Raw genomic sequence first — 23,800 nt, forward strand, 5'->3', positions numbered from 1 at the left:
TTGTTAAGACTTGATTAATTGAAACGGATTTTGTGTTAACGTTTGACCACCCAGTTTGTCCGATGATTCACGAACGTTATAACTTGTATATGACATGATATTATATATATGAACATATATATATGTTTAACATGATGAAATGATAATTAAGTATCTCATTATGTATATTAACAATGAACTTTATACATAAAACAAGACTACTAACTTAAGAAATTCAAAACGATATCTATACGTAACGATTATCGTTGTAATAACGTCTTAATATTTATATATCATATTAAGATATATTAGTACATCATGTTATCATGATAATGTAACAATTTAACATCTCATTAGATATAATAACAATGGGATTAATTACATTTAATGAAACCGTTAACTTAAAGGTTCCGAAACAACACGTACATGTAACGACTAACGATGACTTAACGACTCAGTTAAAATGTATATACATGTAGTATATTAAGATGTATCAATACACTTTTAAAAGACTTCAAGACACATATCAAAGTACTTCTATTTAACAAAAATGCTTACACTTACATTCCCATTCGTTTTCATCAACAGTTCTACTCGTATTCATTCAAGTATTGTACTAGTATTATACCCAGCTTCTAGATGTATATACACATAAAAATCTGCTCCTTAGCAGCCTTAAATGATTAAGAAACATGTGGGAACCAACCATTTAACATCTAGTATGACTAATGAGCTAGAAACAAACTTAAGGATCTTTTTTTTTCTTTATAACAAGTAATCCCGTTTTTATGATTTCACCTCATTTTTCCATTCCATTTTCTCATACTTACACTCTAAATTCTCTCTCAAAATACTCCTAACATCATACTTGATCATCTTCAAGCATTTTCACCATCTTTTAGCTTCAATTACAAGCCTTAATCATCATAAAAACAATTATTCAAGAACACTTCAAGAAATCTTTCAAACTTGCTAGATTACTTCCAAGCTTTCAAATCCATTCCAAGTAATCATCCAAGATCAAGAAACTTTTGTTAATCTCAGTAGGTTTTCATTCTAAATCAAAGGTAAGAATCTTATTCAAGCTTTGGTTCAATTTCTATAAACATAACTATCTTAATTCAAGTAGTAATCTTACTTGAACTTATTTTCGTGTCATGATTCTACTTCCAGAACTTCCAAGCCATCAAAGATCCTTTGAAGCTCAAGTTATTTTCTCATCATTTCCATTAGGTTTACCAACTATACTTGAGGTATTAATAATGTTCATAACATCATTTGATTCACATATATAACTATCTTATTCGAAGATTTAAACTTGTAATCACTAGAACATAGTTTAGTTGATTCTAAACTTGTTCGCAAAGAAAGTTAATCTTTCTAACTTAACTTTTAAAATCAACTAAACACATGTTTTATATCTATATGATATGCTAACATAATGATTTAAAACTTGGAACCGCAAAGAACATCGTAAAACCAGACATACGCCGTCGTAGTTAAACCGGGGGCTGTTTTGGGTTGGATAATTAAAAACTATGATAATCTTTGATTTAAAAGTTGTTCTTCTGGGAAAATAATATTTCCTATGAACATGAAACTATCTCCAAAAATTATGGTTAAACTCAAAGTGGAAGTATGTTTTTAAAAATGGTCATCAAGATGTCGTTCTTTCGACGAAAATGACTACCTCTTTCAAAAATGACTTGTAACCTATATTTCCGACCATAAACCTATACTTTTTCTGTTTAGATTATTAATGTTCGATTCGATACGAAACCATAGCAATTTTATTCACTTAAAATGGATTTGTAACGAAGAAATGGTGGGTAAAACAAAATTGGGAAAAAGTACTAGTTTTAGCTACGAAAATTTTTATAACAAATCTATACTAACCATATCCTAACTAACTTACACTATATTATATATATATATATATATATATATATATATATATATATATATATATATATATATATATATATATATATATATATATATATATATATATATATATATACACCATAGACACGTATACAATGTTTTGACATATCATATTGACATCATCTATATATATTATTTTGGAATAACCATAAGACACTATATGCGGTAATGCTCGAGTTAGCATATAATGGGTCGAGGTTGATTCTAAAATAATATATATACCTTGAGTTGTGATCGAGTCTGAGACATGTATACACTGAGTCGTGGATTGATTCGAGATAATATGAATATGTTAATTTATTTATGTACTACTAACTGTGGACTACTAATTGTGAACTACTAACGTTGGACTGATAACTTAACAACTTAAATCATCAACACGTAATAAAAAAATGTTGTGAATATATTTCGATCATACTTTGATATATATGTATATATTTGTTATAGGTTCGTGAATCGACCCGTGGCCAAGTCTAATTCTCGACGAATTGATAATCTGTAAAAGTGAGTTATAGTCCCACTTTTAAAATCTAATATTTTTAGGATGAGAATACATGCAGTTTTATAAAAGTTTTACAAATTAGACACAAGTACGCAAAACTACATTCTATGGTTGGATTATTAAACCGAATATCGCCCCTTCAAGTCTGGTAACCTAAGAATTAGGGAAATGGCCCCTAATTGACGCGAATCCTAAAGATAGATCTATTGGGCCTAACAACCGCCATTCAGGTTATGGATGGCTTTAGTACTTCGATTAAATGGTGATTGCGATTGTAGTATATGGCATACTTGCGAGTATGCGGAGGATATTCTATATGCATTAAAGTTAATGTCAGTTACCAGGTGTTCATCATACGAATGATTTTTATACACTTGCGAGTGTATGATTATTTATTAAATGAAATCTTGTGGTCTATTATTACAATTTGATATATATAGGTTAAACCTATAACTCACCAACATTTTTGTTGACATTTTTAAGCATGTTTATTCTCAGGTGATTATTAAGAGCTTCCGCTGTTGCATGCTAATTAAGGACAAGATTTGGAGTCAGCATGCTTGTATAATATTGTTTAAAAACTGCATTCGAGAACTTATTTTGTTGTAACATATTATTATGGTATACCATTATGTAATGGTTGTGTGTAAAGCGTGATATTTTAGATTATCATTACTTGATAATCTAGGTTATGTCCTTTAAACCTTTGTCGATAAAATAAAGGTTATGGTTTGTTTTAAAAATCGAATGCAGTCTTTGAAAAACGTCTCATATAGAGGTCAAAACCTTGCAACGAAACCAATTAATATGAAACGTTTATAATCGATATGAAAGGGAAATTTCAGTTGGTATCCGAGCGTTGGTCTTAGAGAACCTGAAATTTGCATTAGTGTGTCTAACCGAGTTTGTTAGGATGCATTAGTGAGTCTGGACTTCGACCGTGTTTAATTTATAAAAAAAAACGATTGCTTAACACTTTTGTTGGAAACTATATATTTTTAACATGTAAATATTATGTGATATATTAATCTCTTAACGTGCTTGCTATTGTGTGATAGATGTCTACTTCTAGTACAAATCCCATCGACTCACTTAATAACAATGAAGAGTCGAATGTATTTTGGAAAGATTTAAAAATTCCAGAAGAAGAAGAAACGGAAGAAGAAGAAGTTCCGGAGGAGGAAATTTTAAAAACCACAGAAAAAATTAAATAAAAGAAAATCATCAACCAATGGACCAAAGTTAAAAATGGTCAATGGTGTTTCCGTCGAGGAAGAAAAATATTGGAAAAATTACTAATTTTCTGATGAATCGGATCCCGATGAGGATTCCGATGAAGTGATAGAAATTACCCCGGCCCAATTTAAAATAGCAAAAGTAAACAATAAGGGAAAAGCTATCAAAATAGAGAAACCCGAGTCCAAACTCGATGAACTCTATGTTAACTTGAAATATCCCGATGGGATATATCGTAAACACCCGTATTTCTTAAATTTTAACTATAACCCGGGAACATCTAAGCCACCAGGTTTTTCTAGACTGATGTTATGCGAGGTGTATACGAAATAGTTATAATTTTAGTACGAAATACTATTAAATACGATACAATTTTACACAAGTTATTTATTTATTTATAGAATGGATATACCTAAACCTTGCTACAACACTTATAGGCAGTGTACCTAATCGTACAGTAGTGTAGTTTTTAGTAAGTCCGGTTCGTTCCACAGGGATACATTAAACAAGTTTAACGCTATATTTTTAATAACCTATAATTGCAAAAATATAAATATGTATATATAAGTAGTATTATTATTATAAAAGGGGGGTTTTTACTGTTTAATGACCGGTTTGTCGATTTTATGTCTTAAGTCGCAGTTAAAACTAAATGTAGATATTAAAAATAAATATAACTTAATTTAAAGCGTAAAGTAAATAAGAATAATTAAAGTACGATAAATAAAATGACGATAAATAAAATTGCGATAATTAAAAAGTACGATAATTAAAAGTGCGATAAGATATAAAATAAAGGAATTATGCTTATTTAAACTTCCGTAATCATGATGTTTGACGTGTTGATTTTAATTTATTACCATGGGTTAATTGTCCTTTGTCCTGGATTATTCGATATGTCCATCTGGTTTTTGTCCATAATAGTCCATCAGTCATAAATATAAAATGTGAGTGTCCTCGTCAAATTATCTTTATACCCAAAGTCAAATATTCCAACTGATTGGGGACTTAAACTATAACAAGGTTTTAATACTTTGTTTAATAATTACACCAGGATATCGACTGCGTGTAACCCAAGGTTTTAATACTTTGTTAACAATTACGCCAAGTGTCCTTGTACATAATTCACCCCTGTTTTAATGAGTCCATTGACTATTAATCCATTCCCGTGTCCGGTCAAATGAACGATTATTAGTACTTATAAATATCCCGCCCATCGTGTCCGATCGAGTGTATATGGTTATTTATAATTACCTCAAATTGTAAATCTCTATATTAAATTAACGAACTATCATTCAGTTAAAAAAATATAAAGCCCATTAATAATCTATAGTCCAATTTCCACAAGTGTCGGTCTTTTGTTTAAACCCCAATTATGTTACAAAGCCCAATTACCCTGTCTTTAATATTTAGCCCAACATCACGATTACTTCTATTTAAATAAACATAATAATAACTTAGCTACAAGACATTAATTTAAAAAGGTTGAATATAACTTACAATGAGTATTAATAGTGTAGCGTTACACGGACAGAATTTCGATTTACAAAATTAAAACATTCGCCACTATAACCTTATTATTATTAATCTTAAATTAAAACTAAAATTAAAATTAATATATATATATATATATATATATATCGTAGAGAGTGAGAGAGATTGAATATTGTGTATATTTTCGGCCAAAACTCGCGAAATTTATAGACCTGGCCAAACTTTTGGGGACATGCGATCGCATGGGCTTCCTTTGCATTTGCCATGCGATCGCATGGAGTCTAGGGACAGCTCACAATCTTTTGTTTTCTTGTTTGTCGACGGTTTTTAATATATAATATAATATATATATAATTTTAAGAATTATTTATATATTATATTATATTCATGTGCATAGTTGACTTGTCATTTTAGCTCCGTTGCGTCGCGCGTTGAGAGTTGACTCTGGTCCCGGTTTCGGATTTTCGAACGTCCTTTCGTACTATTTAATATCTTGTACTTTACGTTTTGCGGCTTGTACTCTTGTGATTTTGAGACGTTTCTCATCAATAAATTGAACCTCTTGAATTGTACTTTGTACTTTTTATCTTTTTGGTCATTTGCGTCTTCAATTCGTGGAATCTGTCTTTTATCCCACCTTTTATTATTTAAACGAATATAACTTGTAAATAGAACAATTGCAACCAAAAGCTTGTCTTTCTTGAAGGATAATGCTATGAAATATATGTTTATTTTTAGCATTATCATAGACCATTTGTGAAAAGGACGTCTAAAATTAGAGGTGCACCATTTATCCCTAGAAAATTAGCAAAACGAAACGAGTCCGAGAAAGAAGAAACAAGTGAGTCGGAATAAAGAGTTGAAGTCATTTACTCTTATCATGCCGTGTATTATATGTACTGTAGTGTGCTTGTACTTTCATGCTGTATGTAAAAATTGCTTGTAATGTTTGTATTCTATCATCATTTACAAGATCTGATTTTTCATCTCTTTTACAGTATAAAAATACAAAATGGACGATAAGGATAGACAACCGAATATTTTAGAAGACCTACCACGGGATATGATTGATGAAATCTTGTCTAGAGTTGGTCTGGATTTTTCGGCTCAATTGTTTATGGAAAAATTAGTTTGTAAGACGTTTGAAAGACGTTCCAGGCATGCCTTGGTTTATAGAAGGCTTTCCTTCGATAGGTGGTATATATCGCACTGGGGAAACCTTAAGTTACGTCATATTTTCTATAAGGCTATGTGTGCGAGAAACCCTAACGCAATTTTTCGCCACGGGTTGAGGGCCTATTTTGACTCCGAATATCCCAATATAGGATTTCATTCATTAAAAAGGGCTTCAAACATGCAACTTAAAGAAGCATGTTACGTTTACGGGTTAGTGATGTTCGCCTCTCATCAAATTGAGAAAAAGAACATCGATTTGCAACTTCTTAATGAAACATTACCACAAGTGACAGATTCAGTAGTTGGGGTAAGAGATAATGTTTTTAACTTGTTGCGGCGCTGTTGGATATTATGTAACCCTCATCCTTTTTACGACGTTACAACATGCTGCCTTGCCAATGATCACAACGGTTATTCCCCACTTGATCAAGGATGGGAAATAGTACTAGTGAAACCCGAATGCATGACTTGTTACTGGTCTTATGAATTACGTGTATTTATTGCCTTCACTAAACAGTTTGAGTTTCACTAGAATTGTCCTAACAGCTGCCTGGTATTTTGGTCATCGTGTGCCTTATTTCATGCCGTATGTAAAATAACGGTATTGTATGATTGTATGATATTGTATTGAAAGTTTAAGCGTGAAATGTTAATGAATTAAAGTTTTTCATGATAGAATATTATGTTGATAGTAGTAGTTAATTTTTGTACTAGCTATTAAGTATGAACTTTAACGGGTAGGTAATACCCTAATCACAATTATAAAACACTAATATGAAGAAAAAACTTTTATAATAAGTTCATATTATGCTACAAAATACTACTCTTAATATTTTATATGATTAACTTAATTCTTTTGGCTATTTTTGAAGGAAATGGCACCGACTATCAGGCAGAACTTGAATATGAGCGAGGAAGATTTCCGTGCATTCCTTGCTGCAAATATAGCCGTAGTACAGGCTGCGATACAATATAACAATAACTCTAAATCCAGCAATGGAACAAATTCCATAAGAAATCGTGTAGGATGCTCCTACAAGGAATTCACTGCCTGCAAACCTCTGGAATTCAATGGAACCGAAGGACCAATCGGATTAAAACGGTGGACCGAGAAGGTTGAATCGGTGTTTGCCATAAGTAAATGTATTGAAGAAGACAAGGTAAAGTACACTACGCATACCTTCACGGGTACTGCGTTAACATGGTGGAACACCTATCTCGAGCAGGTGGGACAAGATACTGCTTACGCACTACCATGGTCAGCATTCAAACACATGATGAATGAGCAGTACCGTCCCAGAAACGAGGTCAATAAGCTCAAGGCAGAGCTTAGAGAATTACGAACACAAGGATTCGATATCACCACATACGAATGATGATTCACGGAGTTGTGCCTATTGTGTCCAAGAGTGTTCGAAGATGAAGAAGAGCGGATCGACGCGTTTGTAAAAGGGTTACCAGAAAGGATTCAGGAGGATGTGAGCTCAAACGAGCCCACCTCTATATAAAAGGCAAGTCGAATGGCTCAGAAACTCATAAACCAGATTGAGGGAAGAATTAAAGAGCAGGCAGCCGAAGAGACCAAAATGAAGCAAGTCCAGAGAAAGTGGGAAGAAAACAGTTACAAGGGTCACCAATACAACAACAAAAACAATCACAACCACCATCGCAACCACAACCGCAACATTTACCGCAACAAGAATAGCAATCCCAACAACAACTACAACAACTACAACAACTGTACCAATAACAATAACAACCGCAACAACAACAATCCCAACAATAACAACAAGAGGCAGAAACCATGCCAGAGGTGTGAAGGATACCATCCGAATGGGTACCGTACGACATCATGTGCTAAGTGTAATAGAAAGGGTCATGGTGCGACGAAGTGTGAAGTTTACGGACCAATGACTAACAAGAATAAAGGGACAAATAATGTCAGAACAAATAATGCCGCCATTATTTGTTATGGATGCGGAAAGCCGGGTCATATCAGAAACGAATGCCCAAATCAAGGAAATAATAACGGACAAGGCCGTGGAAGAGTTTTTAATATTAATGCGGCAGAAGCGCAGGAAGACCCGGAGCTTGTTACGGGTACGTTTCTTATTGACAATAAATCTGCTTTTGTTTTATTTGATTCAGGTGCGGATAGAAGCTATATGAGTAAAAAATTTTGTGCCAAATTAAGTTGTCCATTAACGCCTTTGGATAATAAATTTTTACTCGAATTAACAATTGGTAAATTAATTACAGCAGATAAAATATGTCGGAATCGAGAAATTAAACTGGTTGGCGAAACGTTTAAGATTAATTTGATACCAGTAGAGTTAGGAAGTTTTGACGTGATAATTGGTATGGATTGGTTGAAAAAGGAGAGAGCAGAGGTCGTATGTTACGAAAACGCAATTCGCATCGTACGTGAAAAAGGAAAACCCTTAATGGTGTAAGGAGAAAAGAGCAACGCGAAGTTAAATCTTTTTAATAGCTTGAAGGCGCAAAAACTAATAAGAAAAGGTTGCTATGTCATTCTAGCACACATCGAGAAAGTACAAACTAAAGAAAAGAACATCAATGATGATCCCGTCGCAAAAGAATTTCCTGATGTATTTCCGAAAGAATTACCGGGACTACCTCCACACCGATCTGTTGAATTTCAAATAGATCTTGTACCAGGAGCTGCACCGATAGCTCGTGCTCCTTACAGACTCGCACCCAACGAAATGAAGAAATTACAAAGCCAATTACAAGAACTTTTAGAGCGTGGTTTCATTCGACCAAGTACATTACCGTGGGGAGCTCCGGTGTTGTTTGTCAAAAAGAAGGATGGTACATTCAGGTTATGTATCGACTACCGAGAGTTGAACAAACTTACCATCAAGAACCGTTATCCAATACCGAGAATCGACGACTTATTTGATCAACTACAAGGTTCATCGATTTATTCGAAGATTGATTTAAGTTTCGGGTATCATCAAATGCGGGTGAAGGAGGATGATATTCCGAAGACTGCTTTTAGAACTCGTTATGGTCATTATGAGTTTATGGTTATGCTGTTTGGATTGACTAACGCACCAGCTGTGTTCATGGACCTCATGAACCGAGTGTGTGGACCATATCTTGAAAATTTTATCATTGTTTCCATTGATGACATACTTATTTACTTAAAGAATGATCAAGAGCACGAAGAACATTTGAGAAAAGTGCTAGAATTGTTAAGGAAGGGAAAATTGTATGTAAATTTTCAAAGTGTGCATTTTGGTTGAAAGAAGTTCAATTCCTCGGTCATATAGTGAGCAAAGAAGGTATTCAAGTTGATCCGGCAAAGATTGAAATCGTTGAGAAGTGGGAAATACCGAAAAATCCTACACAGATACGCCAATTTTTAGGATTGGCTGTTACTACAGAAGATTCATCCAAGATTTTTCCAAAATAGAAAAACCTTTGACTGCATTAATGCATAAAGGGAAGAAGCTTAAATGGAAGGATGAACAAGAGAAAGCATTTTAATTATTGAAGAAAAAGCTAACTACAGCACCTATATTTTCATTTCCTAAAGGGAATGATGTTTTTGTGATTTATTGTGACGCTTCGAAGCAAGGTCTCGGTTGTGTATTAATGCAACGAAAGAAGGTAATTGCTTATGCGTTTAGACAATTGAAGATTCATGAGCAGAATTATACGACTCACTATTTGGAATTGGGCGCTGTTGTTTTTACATTAAAGATATGGAGGTACTATCTATATGGGGTCAAATGTACCATATATACCGACCATAAAAGTCTCCAACATATATTTGATAAAAAACAACTGAACATGAGGCAACGTAGGTGGATTGAGCTGTTAAATGATTACGACTTTGAGATTCGTTACCACCAAAGGCAAATGTGGTAGCCGATGCCTTGAGTAGAAAGGATAGAGAACCTATTCGAGTAAAAGCTATGAATATAATTATTCATACTAACCTTACTACTCGAATAAAGGAGGCGCAACAAGGAGTTTTGAAAGAAGGGAATTTGAAGAATGAAATACCCAAAGGATCGGAGAAACATCTTAATATTCGGGAAGACGGAACCCGGTATAAGGATGAAAGAATTTAGGTACCAAAGTTTGGAGAGGTGAGAGAAATGGTACTTAGGGAAGCACATAAAACCAGATATTCAATACATCCTGGAGCTGAAAAGATGTACCAAGATCTCAAGAAACATTTTTGGTGGCCGGGTATGAAAGCTGATATTGCTACATACGTGGGGGAATGTTTGACTTGTTCTAAAGTCAAAGCTGAACATCAGAAACCATCAGGTCTACTTCAACAACCAGAATTCTCGGAATGGAAATGGGAAAACATTACCATGGATTTCATTACTAAATTGCCAAAGACTGCAAGTAGTTATGATACAATTTGGGTAATAGTCGATCGTCTGACCAAGTCAGAACACTTTCTACCAATAAGGGAAGATGATAAAATGGAGAAGTTGGCACGACTATGCTTGAAAGAAGTCGTCTCCAGACATGGAATACCAGTCTCTATTATCTCTGATAGAGATGGTAGATTTGTTTCAAGATTTTGGCAGACGTTACAACAAGCATTGGGAACTCGTCTAGACATGAGTACTGCCTATCATCCACAAACTGATGGGCAAAGTGAAAGGACGATACAAACGCTTGAAGACATGCTACGAGCATGTGTTATTGATTTTAGAAATGTTTGGGATCGACATCTACCGTTAGTAGAATTTTCCTACAACAACAGTTACCACAGAGTATTGAGGCGGCACCGTTTGAGGCACTTTATGGCAAAAAGTGCAGGTCTCTGATTTGTTGGAGCGAAGTGGGAGATAGACAAATTACGGGTCCGGAGATCATCCAAGAAACTACCGAGAAAATCATTCAAATTCAACAACGATTAAAAACCGCCCAGAGTCGACAAAAGAGCTACGCAGACAGTAAAAGAAAAGATATAGAATTTGAAATTGGCGACATGGTCATGCTTAAAGTATCACCTTGGAAAGGCGTTGTTCGTTTTCGAAAATGGGGAAAACTAAACCCGAGATACATTGGGACATTCAAGATTATTGATCGTGTCGGACCGGTAGCTTATCAACTTGAATTACCGCAACAATTAGCCGGCGTACATAATACCTTTCACGTCTCGAATTTGAAGAAATGCTTAGCTAAAGAAGATCTCACGATTCCTTTAGACGAGATTAAGATCAACGAAAAACTACAATTCGTTGAAGAACCCGTCGAGGTAATGGATCGTGAGGTTAAAGGACTTAAGCAAAACAAGATACCAATCGTTAAAGTTCGATGGAATGCTCGTAGAGGACCTGAGTTCACCTGGAAATGTGAAGATCAGATGAAGAAGAAATACCCGCACTTATTTCCAGAAGATACGCCAACATCTCCTACTGCCTGAAATTTCGGGACGAAATTTATTTAACGGGTAGGTACTGTAGTGACCCGAAATTTATCATGATTATATATTATATGATATCTATATTTACATGATTAAATGTTTCCAACATGTTAAGCAATCAAACTTGTTAAGACTTGATTAATTGAAACAAATTTTGTGTTAACGTTTGACCACCCAGTTTGTCCGATGATTCACAAACGTTATAACTTGTATATGACATGATATTATATATATGAACATATATATATGTTTAACATGATGAAATTATAATTAAGTATCTCATTATGTATATTAACAATGAACTTTATACATAAAACAAGACTACTAACTTAAGAAATTCAAAACGATATCTATACGTAACGATTATCGTTGTAATAACATCTTAATATTTATATATCATATTAAGATATATTAGTACATCATGTTATCATGATAATGTAACAATTTAACATCTCATTAGATATAATAACAATGGGATTAATTACATTTAATGAAATCGTTAACTTAAAGGTTCCGAAACAACACGTACATGTAACGACTCACGATGACTTAACGACTCAGATAAAATGTATATACATGTAGTGTATTAAGATGTATCAATACACTTTTGAAAGACTTCAAGACACATATCAAAGTACTTCTATTTAACAAAAATGCTTACACTTACATTCCCATTCGTTTTCATCAACAATTCTACTCGTATTCATTCAAGTATTGTACTCGTATTATACCCAGCTTCTAGATATATATACTATTGGTATATACACATAAAAATATGCTCCTTAGTAGCCTTAAATGATTAAGAAACATGTGGAAACCAACCATTTAACATCTAGTATGACTAATGAGCTAGAAACAAACATAAGGATCTTTTTTATTTATTTATAACAAGTAATCCCGTTTTTATGATTTTACCTCATTTTCCCATTCCATTTTCTCATACTTACACTCCAAATTCTCTCTCAAAATACTCCTAACATCATACTTGATTATCTCCAAGCATTTTCACCATCTTTTAGCTTCAATTACAAGCTTTAATCATCATAAAAACAACCATTCAAGAACACTTCAAGAAATCTTTCAAACTTGCTAGATTACTTCCAAGCTTTCAAATCCATTCCAAGTAATCATCCAAGATCAAGAAACTTTTGTTAATCTCAGTAGGTTTTCATTCTAAATCAAAGGTAAGAATCATATTCAAGCTTTGGTTCAATTTCTATAAACATAACTATCTTAATTCAAGTAGTAATCTTACTTGAACTTGTTTTCGTGTCATGATTCTACTTCAAGAACTTCCAAGCCATCAAAGATCCTTTGAAGCTCAAGTTATTTTCTCATCATTTCCAGTAGGTTTACCTACTATGCTTGAGGTAGTAATGATGTTCATAACATCATTCGATTCATATATATATATATATATATATATATATATATATATATATATATATATATATATATATATATATATATATATATATATATATATATATATATCTTATTCGAAGATTTGAACTTGTAATCACTAGAACATAGTTTAGTTGATTCTAAACTTGTTCGCAAACAAAGTTTATCCTTCTAACTTAACTTTTAAAATTATCTAAACACATGTTTTATATTTATATGATATGCTAACATAATGATTTAAAACTTGAAACCGCAAAGAACACCGTAAAACCGGACATACGCTGTCGTAGTTAAACCGGAGGCTGTTTTGGGTTGGATAATTAAAAACTATGATAATCTTTGATTTAAAAGTTGTTCTTCTGGGAAAATGATATTTCTTATGAACATGAAACTATATCCAAAAATCATGGTTATACTCAAAGTGAAAGTATGTTTTTAAAAATGGTCATCAAGATGTCGTTCTTTCGACGAAAATGACTACCTCTTTCAAAAATGACTTGTAACCTGTATTTCTGACTATAAACCTATACTTTTTCTGTTTAGATTATTAATGTTCGGTTCGATATGAAATCATAGCAATTTGATTCACTTAAAACGAATTTGTAACGAAGAAATGGTGGGTAAAACAAAATTGGGAAAAATTACTAGTTTTAGCTACGAAATTTTTTATAATAAATCTATACTAACCATATCCTAACTAACTTATACTATATTCTATATATATATTCCTTGATAGACCATAGACACGTACACAATGTTTTGACATATCATATTGACATCATCTATATATATTATTTTGTAATAACCGTAAGACACTATATGCGGTAATGATCGAGTTAGCATATAATGGGTCGAGGTTGATTCTAAAATAATATATATACCTGCAGTTGTGATCGAGTCTGAGACATGTATACACTGGGTCGTGGATTGATTCGAGATAATATGCATATGTTAATTTATTTATGTACTACTAACGTTGGACTGCTAACTTAACAACTTAAATCGTCAACACGTAATAAAAAAATGTTGTGAATATATTTCGATCATACTTTGATATATATTTATATATTTGTTATAGGTTCATGAATCGACCCGTGGCCAAGTCTAATTCTCGACGAATTGATAATCTGTGAAAGTGAGTTATAGTCCCACTTTTAAAATCTAATATTTTTGGGATGAGAATACATGCAGTTTTATAAATGTTTTACAAAATAGACACAAGTATGCAAAACTACATTTTATGGTTGGATTATTAAACCGAATATCTCCCCTTCAAGTCTGGTAACCTAAGAATTAGGGAAATGGCCCCTAATTGACGCGAATCCTAAAGATAGATCTATTGGGCCTAACAACCCCCATTCAGGTTATGGATGGCTTTAGTACTTCGATTAAATGGTGATTGCAATTGCCAGTATATGGCATACTTGCGAGCATGCAGGGGATATTTTATATGCATTAAAGTTAATGTCGGTTACCAGGTGTTCATCATACGAATGATTTTTATACACTTGCGAGTGTATGATTATTTATTAAATGAAATCTTGTGGTCTATTATTACAATTTGATATATATATATATATATATATATATATATATATATATATATATATATATATATATATATATATATATATATATATATATAGGTTAAACCTATAACTCACCAGCATTTTTGTTGACGTTTTTAAGCATGTTTATTCTTAGGTGATTATTAAGAGCTTCCGCTGTTGCATGCTAATTAAGGACAAGATTTGGAGTCAGCATGCTTGTATAATATTGTTTAAAAACTGCATTCGAGAACTTATTTTGTTGTAACATATTATTATGGTATACCATTATGTAATGGTCGTGTGTAAGCGTGATATTTTAGATTATCATTACTTGATAATCTAGGTTATGTCCTTTAAACCTTTGTCAATAAAATAAAGGTTATGGTTTGTTTTAAAAATCGAATGCAGTCTTTGAAAAACGTCGCATATAGAGGTCAAAACCTTGCAACGAAACCAATTAATATGAAACGTTTATAATCGATATGAACGGGGCATTTCACGAACTGCTCATTCTCGCTTCCCCGTTCTTCATCGATCTCCAGGCGACGATTCTGTGATTTTTTATTCCGGGATCTGGGTTTCGGATTGGATTTAGGGCTGCTGGTTTTAGGGTTTCGTTCGTCGGAGTTGGGGTTGGTTGCAGCCGTTATCCGCTTTTTCCTCTCATCGTTACCGGATGTTCTCTGTCGGTGTTGGTAGGCGGCGAGTTCCGATGGAACTCTACCTCCACTTTCGGTAAGTTTTCATCTTCGATTTGGGGTTTTTGTGGATTGCGGTTGTTTTGGTGTCGACTGGTGTTTCTGTGTTGATTCCGGCTGTTTCCAGTGATTTTTGGCGGATTCCGTTTCCGGAGCTTTCCGGCGGTTTTCGGTGGTCACCGGCGGTTTACGGCTTGGATCCTCTTGGTTTAATGTCCTCAGAAAACTCGGTGAATTGGCTTGGCTTCTATTGGTTTGACTGCGCATTTGATACTGATTGGTCGTCGTTACTTTTGTGTGTTCATACTTCTCCCGTAGACGAGTCTGCTCGGGTGGACTCGGTGTTGTTGCCGGCGTGTGTTGACTTAGTTGACCTCAGAAAATAGGTCTCGGGTTTGGTGTTGCTGGAGTGCCCGGTGTTCATATTTGGGTGCGGTTGTTGATTTGTAGTGTTTGCGGGGTTGAATACGGGCTCGGTTTTATGATATATCTTGATTTAGGTTAGGTGGTTTTCGTTGTGTCATTTTATTTTCATTATGCTCGTTATCTTTCAATCATTGTACTCGTCCTGTATGTAGGACGATAAGAGCGAGCTATTTCAATTTCAATCATTATCATTTGTACGTTCCATCAGATTTTTACGATCTTTTTATATACATATTAACAATTTTGCCGAAAAAAGAAAGTGCCAATATAAATCGATTTAATTTTAATAAGTATTTTTTTAAAAGCATAAAGTATTGCTAACAATTTTACTATCTTTGTTTAGATACGCATTTTGTCCAACTCATTATATTGTACATAGTAGATATACATATACATTTATATAGTAGATATACATATACATTTATATAGTAGATATACATATACATTTATATTAGATATACATTTATATAAGATTCACAATTTTGTTAAATAATATTCCTCAACTATAACATATCATTCAACAATCTTAGTCTTGGTTTACATACACATTCGTCAAATTCATTATATTGTAGATATGTATATATACATTTACATTTAGGGTGTGTTTGGCGCAGGAGCTTATGGGAGTTATGAGAGCTTATAGGAGCTTGAGCTTATGATTTTAATAAGCCCCAAATAATAATCTTTGTTTGGTAGACATAAAAAGTAGAGCTTATGAAAATCATAAGTTCTAGAAAAATAAGCTACTTCTAGTAGCTTATGAAAAAAAGTAGAGCTTATGAATTGGAAAATAAGCTCCAGCTAGTTTACCAAACACTCATAAAAAATAATAAGCTCTAGCTATCAACTTTAAAAATAAGCTCCAGCTCCAGCCCATAAGCTCCAACTCCAGCTATAAGCTCCAGCTCCAGCTAGTTTCATCCAAACACACCCTTATATAAAATTCACATTTTAATCTATAGTTTCTGTTAAAATTCTACAATTATGATGTCATTATTAGACTAATTCCTTTGTTAACAAAAAATCAAAAAGAAAAAGAAAAAAATTTAAACACTTAAGGTGATGTCATTAATCTAATTAATGATTAAATAAATTAAATCTACTTATTTATTTATTTAATGTTTTTGGGAAAAAAATTCACTCTCATTAATTATTATTATATTATTATTTAAATTCAAATATGAGTTCTTTTTACGAGATTAATTACGTTATATATGTATACGAAATACACGCCTCAATAAAATGTTCTAATGTAGGCTTTTATGACAAGAAAAATAGTAATTGTGATGAAAATTGGATGATGATGGTGAGAGAATAAATGTAGTTCATTTATTCCGACCAAGTTAGACATCAATGTGTTTGCAAAAACAACAAGGATTTTTTTAGTCGCAATCCGTTGGATTATTAAACTAAATGACTTTAGCGTTTAAATTCACTTAATACTTAAAATATATTGTTTTGTTTAAACAAACCCGTGATTTCTCGGATCATTTCACTAGTTAAATAATATTTATCAACTACAACATATTAAAGAATTTTTTTTCTTCTATAAAACCGTGTTTCTACGCAGTGGCGGAAGCACATAGGGGCAGGGGGCACTTGCCCCCAGTGAAAATTTTAGCCCAATTTTTTTATTTATTTTTTTTTTTGCTTTTGTCCCAAGCCCAAAACAGAATAACAGATGATCCAATAAATTAAATATTTGGGCCCATGATCCAAGTATCCAACATCCAATTAATTAGAATAATACTCCGTAATACCGTATCTGTGGTTTCAGCTTTCAAATTAGAAGCAGATATCGATCGTACTCCTCTTCTCTGGCGTCTGGCGATTTGGCGAAGTAATACTGAGTAGTCCGTTCCCAATCTTCCCATCTTCGGTAATTCCATGTCTTAGTGTTTATAATTTAGAATCTATAAACACAAATATTTTTTAGGGTTCATAGAATTTTGTTGGTAGCCTGCTCATCGCCTCATCTGCTCATGAGCTCATCATCGAATTTTGTTTGTATTTATATGGGTTAGGGAATTTTTTTTGTTATAGCTTGGAGAGTTGGAGTTAGAGAGTTTATTTTGTCTAAATAATGTTCGAATTAGAGAGTTTATTGTGTATATATGATGGACTGATTACAGATAAGTAGATAACTGATGGCATACATGACTGATGGGCAGATGGCATACATGCTATTGTTCTATTTGGCACTTCTTTTTTTATTTTGTCTACTAATGCTCTTTTAAGTTGGTAACATTTTAATTTTAACTTGTAATTTGATGTTATTCTTTGTTAATTGATAGATATGGATAATTATTATAAAAGAAAAGAACCATCTTCTTCGACTCCAATTAATGTTGTTGAACTGGATGATCTTCCATCGGATCCGGTTGATAGACCAAGAATTTTGAAATATGATATAAATCAAAGAGACGAGATAAGAAGACAATATTGAATTAGAGGACCTTTTCAACCAAAAGGTTATGATTTTCCATCAACAAATGGTAAGCGTTTTGTCAAAGCTTGGTTCGAAAAATATAATTGGATAGAGTATAGTATAAAGGCGGATAAAGCATATTGTTTGTCTTGCTACTTATTTAGAGATCATATTGGGCACCAAGGTGGTAGTGAGGCATTTGTGACAGAAGGGTTCAATAGTTGGAAAAAGTCAGAGAGACTTAAAGAGCATGTTGGTGGTGTAAGTAGCTTTCATAATGCAGCACTAGAAAAGTGTGAATCTTTAACCCGAACGAATCAATCTATTCTCAATGCTTTGATAAGCAAGATGAAAAATCAAAAACAGATAATCGAATTCGGTTGAGTGCTACGATTTCCGCTTGTAGGTATTGTTTGAAATGTGCAATACCATTTCATGGTCATGATGAGATGGACACATCTATTTATAAGGGAAATTTCTTGGAATTGATGGACTTAATTTTAAGTCATAATGAGGAACTCCGTAACCTACCAAAAGCTCCGGGGAATAACAAATTGGTGTCTCCTTATATTCAAAAAGATGTTGTTAAGTGCTTTAAACAAGAAGTACTAGAATGTATCTTTAAGGAAATTGGTGATGATGTGTTTGCGTTGTTAGTTGATGAGTCTAGCGATGTATCTAAAAAGGAACAAATGGCAATTGTGTTGCGATATGTTGATGAACATGGACTTGTTAAAGAAAGATTTGTGGGCCTTGTTCATGTAAAGGAAACATCTTCTTTGTCTCTTAAATGTTCCATTGATTCTTTTTTTCCAAACATAAAGTGAGTATGAATCAATTGAGAGGTCAAGGTTATGATGGAGCAAGCAACATGCGAGGTGAGTTCAATGGTTTAAAAGCAAAAATCTTGGAGGAAAATAAATAGGCATATTATGTACATTGCTTTGCTCATCAACTTCAATTAGTGGTTGTAGCGGTTGCAAGAAAATATTTGGCGATAGTGAACTATTTTGACAAGATAGCCATTTTGATGAATGTTGTTTGTACTTCTTGTAAACGAAAAGATATTTTGCTAGACACGGAGAAAAAGAGGGTTGAAGAAGAAATTGGTAGGGGTAGAATTGAAACCGGGAAAGGATTGAATCAAGAGGTTTCTCTTATACGGCCCGGAGATACACGATGGAATTCTCACTATAAAACACTTGTGCGTTTGGTTGATATGTTTCCATCTATTATTAAGGTCCTTGAATTTGTTAAAGAAGAAGGAAGTAACGGTTCTAACCAAAATCAAGCGCATGGTCTTTTGAAGTATTTAAAGTCATTTGATTTTGTTTTTTATTTGCATCTAATGTTGCACATTTTAGGGTTGACAAATATATTATCACAAGCTCTTCAACGAAAAGATCAAGACATAATTGAAGCGGTTCAATTAGTGGAGGTGACCAAAGAAAAATTGCAAGATTTAAGAACAAATGGGTTTGAACCACTCTTAGAGAAAGTGTCGTCTTTTTGTGAAGAACATGGTATCCGGATTTTGAAAATGGATGAAGATTGTTTTAATTCAAGGAGACAAAAGGAGAAAATCACCAATCAACATTATTATGAGGTAGAGTGTTTTAACACCGTTTTGGATATGCAAATTCAAGAGTTTGGTGATCGTTTTAGTGAAGCTAGTACCGAGTTACTTTCTTGTATGGTGGCGTTGCATCCACGTGATTCATTCTCAATGTTTGATTCGCCGAAATTAATAAGGTTGTGTGAGTTTTATCCAAAAGATTTTAGTCGTACGGAGATTATTGAACTTAAAGATCAACTTGAAGTATACCATCTTAGTGTCCGAAAAGATCCAAGATTTGCCAACTTGAATGGTATTGCCGACCTTGCTAGAGTGATGGTGGAAACAAGGAAATATCTATCTTATCCGTTGCTTTATCGGTTATTAAAGTTAGCATTGGTGTTACCCGTTGCGACTGCAACAGTAGAGAGATGTTTTTCGGCAATGAAAATTGTAAAGTCGAACCTACGCAATCGTATTGGGGAGGAGTTTTTGAATGCTTGTGTAATTTGTGCGGTAGAAAGAGAAGCCCTGGCCAAAGTTAAAGATGAAGATGTACTTCAGCGTTTCCAAAATATGCGTTTACGTAGAGGAAAAGTGTAATTTGGTACTGTTTTTTTGTTACATTTAGTTGGTTATATTTAGTACAATTTTTTGGTCACATTTTGTGAAGTTTTTTTTTGGGTAGCTTTTGATAAAAAAAAATTTGCCCCCGATGACCCAAATTCCTGTTTTCGCCACTGTTTCTACAGTTCCTGCAATTGCAACTAGTTAGTTATAAAAGGAGTAATCACCCTACCTTCACTATCTTAGGGGTTTAATCTGTTTAGCACTAATTTATTTCATTGATACTTTTAATGCTATTTTCGTCTTTTCGTTGTTACTTGCCATTTGTCGTACAACTACTTAGCCATCCAAAGTCAAAGGTCAAAACTCAAAAGTAAGTCATAGATTCTGCAAAAGTCAAATGTCAAAACTCAAAAGTAAGTCATAGATTCTGCAAAAGTCAAATGTCAAAACTCAAAAGTACGTCATAGATTCTGTATACGTGTATATGTTTAATGTTTACAATAAATTAGGCGAATGTAGTTATTTGAAAATTCTAATAAATTCTAAAGCTTGTGTTAAGTATCTTAATTATTTTAGGTTGAAACAATTATCCTACTATCCTAAAGGAGCATCAGATTTTAGTCGTTTGACTAAACAATAAAACATTTTCACCAACTAAATTTTCATTTGACTAATCAATAGGACATTCTTAGCAACTAATTTTGATCACATGTTTTTTTGAGTATTCTTTGTTTTAGTTTTTTAGATAATCTTTTAAACCTTTTAATTATAACTTTATATATATATATATATATATATATATATATATATATATATATATAAAGTTATAATTAAAAGGTTTAAAAGATTATCTAAAAAACTAAAACAAAGAATACTCAAAAAAACATGTGATCAAAATTAGTTGCTAAGAATGTCCTATTGATTAGTCAAATGAAAATTTAGTTGGTGAAAATGTTTTATTGTTTAGTCAAACGACTAAAATCTGATGCTCCTTTAGGATAGTAGGATTGGTAGAATCAAAGGGGAAGTAACCAATCGGAGGGAAGCGGGAGGGAAACAAAACTTTATTTTTTTCGTTTTTTGAAAAAACTTTGTTCACGAACTTTATAGATTGGATGAAAATATGAACATTTAATAAAGGCACTTTGTGATAAATGTTTTTATTTTGACGGAAAAACGCTCGAAGAAGTAATATATAACAATTATCGTGTTTTTCGAGCGTATGTTGGGGTTTTAGATATTAGGGTTTAGAGGGTTTAGATATCAGGGTTTAGAAATTTAGGGTTTAGGGTTTAGATTTAGGATTTAGATTGAGTTTTTAACACGAACGGTTTAGAGTTTAGGGTTTTGGGTTTTGGGTTTAAGGACTAAACCCAAAACATCAAACCCTAAACTCTAAATCGGGCTAAATTTTACTTCACAAAACATGAAGAAAAAAAAACGTTAACATTCTTCACGATCAATATTATCTTGAATGTTATTTTTGTCGATCGTTTTCCTGCCTAATATATATATATTCTTAATTTTTTTCATTTAAACAAAAGTCTGTACTAATCATCATCATACGTACTGTAATTATAATTACTGAAAAAATATAGGGTGAAACTCCTTACCTCAGCAATACACGAGCATATCTTCGCTATTTTATATTTTATACAAGCTTTTGTTAAGTGTGTGTATATATATATATATATATATATATATATATATATATATATATATATATATATATATATATATATATATATATATATATATATATATATATATATATATATAAGGGCAGGATCAATGGGGAAGTAACCAATCGGGGGGAAGCAAAAATTTTATTTTTTTTGAAATTTTTTTTCCGGCAATTAGATCACACGAAAATATAAACATTTAGAAGAGACACTTCGTGATGAATGTTATTATTTAGGCGGGAAAACGATCGACAAAAATAACATTTAAGATAATATTATTCGTGAAGAATATGAACATTTTTTTCATGTTTTGTGAAGTAAAATTTAGCCCGATTTAGAGTTTAGGGTTTAGGGTTTAGGGTTTGGTGTTTTGGCTTTATTCCATAAACCCAAAACACCAAACCCTAAACCCTAAACCCTAAACCCTAAACTCTAAACCGTTCGTGTTAAACCCTAAATCTAAACACTAAACCCTAAATTTCTAAACCCTAATATCTAAACCCTATAAACCCTAATATCTAAACCCCAATAGCTAAAACCTCAAAATACGCTCGAAAAACACGATAATTGTTATATATTACTTCTTCGAGCGTTTTCCTGCCAAAATAAAAACATTTATCACAAAGTGTCTCTACTAAATGTTCATATTTTCATCTCATCTATAATGTTCGTGAACAAAGTTTTTTCAAAAAATGAAAAAAAAAAAAGTTTTTGCTTCCCCCCGCTTCCCCCCGAATGGTTACTTCCCTCTTGATCCTACCACTATATATATATATATATATATATACACACACACACACACATATATATATATATATATATATATATATATATATATATATATATATTCTACTTTTCTCTTGATCCTACCACTATATATATATATATATATATATATATATATATATATATATATATATATTCTACTTTTCTTATAAAGATTTGTTTTTTCAACAAACGTCGATGTGTGTATTGGTATTTTTTGTGATAGAATTTTGTTTCAATCTTTTCTATAAAATTTTATGGAGAATATATGTATGTATTTTTTTTTACTTTTCATTTGATAAAAGTGTAGACAATGTGAATGGGTCATAGAATCAGTCTAACTCGATCCAAAGGCTAAAACAATAGACCTAGGCTTAATCGAATAACGGTTTGTTCACGGGACCGAATAAGTCAAACCTAGACCTAACTCTAAATTAGAACGGAACCTAGAATGTGTTATTCGGTGGGACGGAGGTAGGAGACGATAGCAGACGAGTTGGGCACGATTAGGGTATGTAGTGTGTGTAAACAATCAATGTTAACCGAAACCCATTTATATGTTGTGTGCAGTGACAGTCGATCGACTGACTCATTCAGTCGATCGACTGTGTTGTTCAGTCGATCAAAGATCAACTTACACTTACCTTGCACTGTCGACCGATAGTGTCGTTGGTCGGTCGATTGTCTCTTACAGTTGATCGACTGTCTGGTTAGTTTAACTATTGATTAATACCTTGACGCACAATAACAAATATTCAATAGTCACAGTACAAAGTTCAATATTACATGACTGAGATTCACAATAACGTTCATAGAACTAGGGATTACAAATATGCACTAACAAAAAGGCTTGTACCAATAGTTGATGTGCAAATTGGAATTATAGATTACTGAAACAATGTTTAAGGTATGAAGCGAAACCATTTCCTGTAGCAACGTGCGGGAACGCTCCACTCGTTAACTCTAAAT

The 23,800-nt window shown here is 32.8% G+C and overlaps 1 pseudogene; it reads left to right on the plus strand.

Annotated features, from left to right (window-relative positions):
- The first annotated feature begins 15,383 nt into the window (after positions 1 to 15,383).
- Positions 15,384 to 23,529, plus strand: LOC139903028 (uncharacterized; annotated as a pseudogene).
- Positions 23,530 to 23,800: the final 271 nt, after the last annotated feature.

This window comes from Rutidosis leptorrhynchoides, chromosome 1 (genome assembly GCF_046630445.1).
Source record: "Rutidosis leptorrhynchoides isolate AG116_Rl617_1_P2 chromosome 1, CSIRO_AGI_Rlap_v1, whole genome shotgun sequence".
Classification (NCBI taxonomy): domain Eukaryota; kingdom Viridiplantae; phylum Streptophyta; class Magnoliopsida; order Asterales; family Asteraceae; genus Rutidosis; species Rutidosis leptorrhynchoides.